Below are 6,000 nucleotides of genomic sequence, written 5' to 3' on the forward strand. Positions count from 1 at the left end.
ACCGAAAAAAAACTTTAGTCCACCTGTATGAATAGTTACTTGCGAAAAATTCCAACAGTGGGCTATCCAAACCCAAAAAGCTGTGTCCTTTGAAGGCCTTGCCACACACCCACCCACACCCGTACCCGGTATCATGCTTTTCAAACCGTGTTTTGTTTGTATGTCTGTTTGACGAAGGTCAGCTCTGACGTACCTTGCATACAGAGATGAATAAAAGGCAGAACCCCCATGAAAACGAAGAAAGAGAAAAGACAGACCCAACCAACCAACCAACAACAACAAAATGGTAGGAATAGAGATTGAAAAGGGTACCGCTCTGATGGTTGATGTACCATCACCACCACCACCACCACCAGGACCCGTCCCCACTGGCTGCTCTGGCGTTGAATTGTTGTGAATTTTTGTAAACATGGGATCCCGACCCGGTGTCCATTCGGACTGTCCGCCTTTGGTCCGCTCCCTTCCCCGGTGCGTTGCAGTTGTTGCTTTTGTTCGCTTTGTGGGAAGGTGAGAAGGATTGATGAATTTTAATTGGTGACTGCGGGGCCTAATTCAGCGGAGCGAGAGATGGCAGCGGAAGACGACGCCAGGGCGGAAAACTTCATTAAAGATCTAGGGTCCGGGATTAATCTTTCCCCGCTGGTGGATTTCATTGTTCCGACAAAAAAGAAAAAGAAAATACGAGTCCATAGAAAATTCTAAGAAATATTATGTGGAAAATCAATTTTAAGGGAAAAAAAACCTCGGGGAAAGCAGTGAGCTTCACTAAGATTAAGCGTACAATCCGTCTCAGCAGTTCGTGATGGGCTGGCATAAGTTAAATTTCGCAGGAATTCAAAGTCGGCTTGGGAAAAGTAATTCTATTGGAATGGAGAAGTTTAGTGGTTGAAACTCAAAATAGTCAATAGCAGTCAAACGCGCAAAAATCAGCGCTTTCCCCATAGTTCGCCCACCGCTTCTTCAGAGCCGAAAGTCAATAAACTTTCTATGACAGCCGCTCCAGCGTTCCCCGTGGTGTCATTTGCGTGAAAGATTTCCGCCTCGCAGTCTCACTGTTTACGTTGTTCGAGCTTCGTGTTAAAACTTTTCCATACTCTGGGAAGATAATTCATTATTTATGACTTTGTTTGTTTTCGGTCGTCGCAATAGTCGCAGTTCGTACTCACACACCGCAAACAGGTTGAAACGACATTTTTCGACAATCGAATCCGAAAACTCGAAAGCGATTGGTCTGTAAGTTTGTTATACGAAAGTAGGCTGATAAGTCGTGTACAGATCCACTCCACGAGGTTGTGCTAAACAAAACAAATTTCGAATCAAGATCCAGGAGAAAATTAATAACATTATTTGAAAAAAACTCTGGTTATGGCATAAGTTTTTTGAAACAAACTTAATATTTATGCACCAACCTTTGAGAGAGGCGTGTTTAAGAAACTACATACCTATATCTAAAATATTTTAGATTTCCACTATTTTTATGCTTCCTGAGACATCTCTGCACTTGCTTAACCAAATATTGAAGTATATATACCATTGAATGGATAATTAAATGCGGCCGTTCAACCGTGGATAGACCTAAGTTTCATCTTGTAATTCATGTGAAACAAGCATTTGAAAAACAGGGTTGTCATGTCACAAAAATAGAACTTTTTTTCTTATTTATCAGATGAATCTAAGTTCAAACATTTTTATACTTAGGTTTCTCTTAGCAAACAATGAGGGCCAACAACCCACAACATTTGGCAAAGGTCGGCCCACAAATAGAGGATACTCAAGAAGTTCTTGTCACATGACGAAAAGTATACGATTCAATCCAACGTGACGTGACAACAAGGATCTTACTAGCGGAAGTCGAATATTGTATTCGGTTGCTTCGTTTTTCCTGAACCAAGATGATAAAGCACATGTTGTTATGGGTAGTAAGTAGGCACCGCTTAAGGGGTTATTCTAGTGTAAAGGCACGAATTTCGGACGTTCCTTCGAGCTCCGAAAAAATAAAACAAAGAATATTTTAACTATTTATTGTATCATTATTCGGGTATCTATCCATTAACAATAAAACAAAAATTGAACGAAAAAAAATTACATAATTAGAATAGTTGAAAGCTTTTTGAAGTAAGGGGGTTAAACAAAAAATTGTACCATGGTGTACATACTTCTAGTCCTTCTGGTTATATGACAAAAAAATCGAACAGATTCTGATTCAGTAAAGATGCCGCTATCGCATGAATCCCGGACAAATCAAAAACATGTTGTTTGACAAAATGGTGGCTATTTGAAGGAAAAATTCCATTTTTAACATTTTTTCTCCTGTTTCTCGATTTTTTAAAAATAGTAAAATTTAAAAAAAAATTCTTATTGTTTTATGCCATAGAGAGACCCGTACAGATTGTGTTGTTATGAATACGACATAAATCTGTTCAGTAGAACTTGAAATATCGTGTGCACCTGTTTGAAAAAAACTAGTCTCGAGAAAAACGCGTTTGAAGTTAATTGTTATAACCGTTAGAAACCGCATCACTAAAATGACTATAGCTCGGTAAATAATGGGATTTTCGAAAACGTTATTTCTAAGATATATTCTTGATTCCCCTAAATATCAATATGAAGAAAAAAAATTGATTTTTCTCTAATTTCTGGACTAGAATACTGCCTCAATGTATCTCGAATATCGCATTAATCTACCGAATCGTGATTTTGTCATGGCTGGAAAACATAAGCTTATTCCGTCTGTTATCGCGAGATGCAAAATAAAGCTAAGGCACCTCCATCATGCTGAAGGAGTTCTATGCAGTTTTCCAACATACGTTGCAGTTTGTTCAGGAAGGCACTGTGCTTCGAACGCATTTTCTCATGGGTTAGATTTTCAAAGTGTGGTGTGAGCTGCCTGAATTCGAGGTTATTCGGTGCCAAAGAATAATCAAGCCAGTAGCCATAATTAATGCGGATGGAGGACCAGACGAGAACCCTCGTTGTAAAAAGGTCATAGATATTTTCGATCTATCATTTTAATCAATTGAATCTTGATGCAATATTAGTTGCTACCAATTCTCCAGCACACAGTGCATTCAACTGAGTTGAAAGTCGGATTGTCCCTCTTTCCCGGTAGGTTAAATACTTCTTCGCGATCATAAGGGATCTCACCTGGATGAAAAAATCAAAACTAAAGACCCGGAATCGGAGAACAAAAACATTTTTAGTGTGCAGGGGATCTCCCGTCCCGATATCCCGTCAAAGCAGAATATATTAAGTTCGCTCACTCTCAAATCGACGAAGCGGAATAAGTACGATATTAGGCCTAGTGGATTGCTCGTCACGTACAGACCTTTTGCAAGTAATGAAATGTAACGAACCAGGAGCTGCTGCATTGAACGAAGGATTAGTTACTTTAGTGTAAATCAACATCAATTTATACCAGTCCATGTTTTTCTCAGCTAAACGCCAGATGCTTTGAAAGCAGCAATCCCGAGAGATGTAAGCATTATTTTTTTTCGTTTTGTGTTACTTTTATGTTACATAGGGGGGGAAGGGGGTCCAAAAACCTCATTTTTAGCGTTACGTAATTTGTGCACGACGCCTTATATAAACCAAATATGTTGAAAACGGGCATAAACGAATGTAACAGTTGCTCGTTATTGACAGCTCTGTTCGGGAATGCACACAAATCGGCAGAAGAAACGTATGGGAAAATGAGAATGCTTCCAGTTTTCATCAATTTAAACTGCTTAGACATTAGTGGATTGTACTGTATAGTATATCAGACGAATCTTAGAGAATTTCCGATTCCATTGGTGTGCAAAGTATCATCATTTGTTCGCTGTGAAAATAGTTATTAATGTTATCTTTATTTCACAAAAATGTGACCTGTATTCTGATTTGACACCCTTCCGGAAAGACGTAGTTCTACGTCAAAAAGAAATTAAAGCTTTATAGTGAGCAGATGGGATTTGAGCGAGAGGGAGATAATGTTAGAGTGGGAAGAACGACGCTTGTGGAGTTAGACAAAAAAATTGCACATACAAATGCACACGCAAACGTCAACGGTCAACGGTCAATGTCAACGTCATCTTCAACACGCAAACATGAACGCCCTTGCACAGGTACGCACTCATGCAGGGCTAATTCAAAAGAATTATCAACAGTTTCTGCTAGCAAAATCAAATGCGTTTCTCCGGTAGTGAGCGCCGCTCGACGAGCTAAGCTTGTGCGAACCATTGAGTGAACGTGTTAAATAATCACGATGTGAAAACTGGGGATCGGGCTTGGGACCACCTTTTTAGAGGTCGGTTCAGGATCACTCCGACTTTTTCCAAATAACATTCGCGTAATTTATGTAGGTTATTTAGATGAACATACCATAAGCAGCCGGAGGCGATCTGGCGTAGTGGTAACATCAATGCCTCTCACGCTAAAGGTCACGAGTTCAATTCTCACTCCCGACATTCTTCCAAAAATGGAAGTGGAAAGTGACGAACCAGCCAAATTGAGTTGAAAATCACTATAATACAGATAAAAAAAAAATTCCATAAGCAATAAAATAAACCTAATGTTTGATTTCATACACTGCATTTGATTGGAAATAATAATTACGTGGTTCTACTTCGAAAATGCGGACGTGTCCCTAGATACAAACCCCTTACAATTTTTTTGAAAAACTGAATGTGAAGGAATCCATGTTTATCATTCGTTGACAAATCAGAGAACAAAGTAAATGTTGAAACGGAACTGAAAATACAACATTAATGTTCAAAAGTCGGAAACCGCAAAAAACAGGTGTTGTCACGTCACAAAAGTATTGGGCCGTCAACGAGTGAATTCAACTGTAAAATATTCTCCAACTGAAGATTCTTGTAAAACATTTTCTCAATTTTACATTGACATCGTTTTACTATTTGTAAATCGTGTGATATACACATGAAAAACGAGCAAAAAACTGTTTTCAGTGAGTTCAAAACGTTGTCACATCACGCTGGAATGGGTCTATACACGCTTGTAGAAGACGAACAAAAACAAATAGTACGATTGGATAGACAACAAATTGAAGTGCAAATCTTAACCTCCAAATTCGTGTACACTGGAGTCGCTTTTTTACGCGGGGGATACGTGCCGCGTAAACAAAAACCGTGTGGAATAAAACCAAAATGCAACCCATATTCTATCAATTGATGAACTGATTTTTTTTTGCATGCTACAGTCGTGATATCTGTTATTTCGTGAAATGTCTTGAGTAAAGGAGAAAAAATGAAAATCACGAGGTAGCAAAGTCGGGTGAATACGGGGCAGCAATTAGAAATACGATAACAGCGCGTTGTTTAATGTGCGTTTACACAGTATCAAAAAAAAAGACGCCATACTTGAACTCAGGGTCCAACTTTTTCGAAAGAAAAAACATGAAAATCAACTCTCTTCTCAGTCGCTTCGCTTCGACTAGGACTACTTCGGCATTCGTCGTCACATGGCTTGAATTGACGAACGTTAAGAGCGAGTATGACTTCTTGAACTATTCTAGCAAATGGTTATTCTAATTGGCGTGATCAATGAATAAAAAACTGTCTAATTTGACGTTGGGAGAATGGAATGAGCACAGAGCTTCGTTAGAACAGTTTCCGCATAAGAGGGCCCTAACGACTGTTGCAAGTGAGCAAAAAACTCACTTCCAATTGGTTCCTAAGAACGGTGGCTTCATGGTCCCCTAACTATCTTCAGTTGGATATGACACTATTCAAAACAAACCGAATGAAAGCAATTCCTTCAAACGACGCAGGCGCAGTCTTCAGAAAACAAACGCAGCGCTGCGCTTGAGTTTAATTTTCATCAGTGTTCGCTCAAAGAAAAACTCGTATTCTATCTTGGTGCGAAGAGCACAAAATTCATAAGCACGACAGCAGAAAATGTACCAGGCGCAGAACTCAGATACTAAACATTTCTTCTCACTTGTGTGATGAGCGTCTCAAGCACGCCGCAAATTTCAGCGTAAAATTAAGCGCTGACAACCAAACA

General features: G+C 39.2%; 1 protein-coding gene across 5 annotated transcripts in view; it reads left to right on the top strand.

Moving 5' to 3' along the window:
• The window catches only part of LOC129762268 (serine-rich adhesin for platelets), a 481,936-nt gene that overhangs the window by 225,569 nt on the left and 250,367 nt on the right, over nucleotides 1-6,000 (top strand). The gene's annotated exons all lie outside the window — the stretch shown is intronic.

The sequence above is a fragment of the Toxorhynchites rutilus genome, chromosome 1 (genome assembly GCF_029784135.1).
Source record: "Toxorhynchites rutilus septentrionalis strain SRP chromosome 1, ASM2978413v1, whole genome shotgun sequence".
In the NCBI taxonomy this organism is placed as follows: Eukaryota; Metazoa; Arthropoda; class Insecta; order Diptera; family Culicidae; genus Toxorhynchites; species Toxorhynchites rutilus.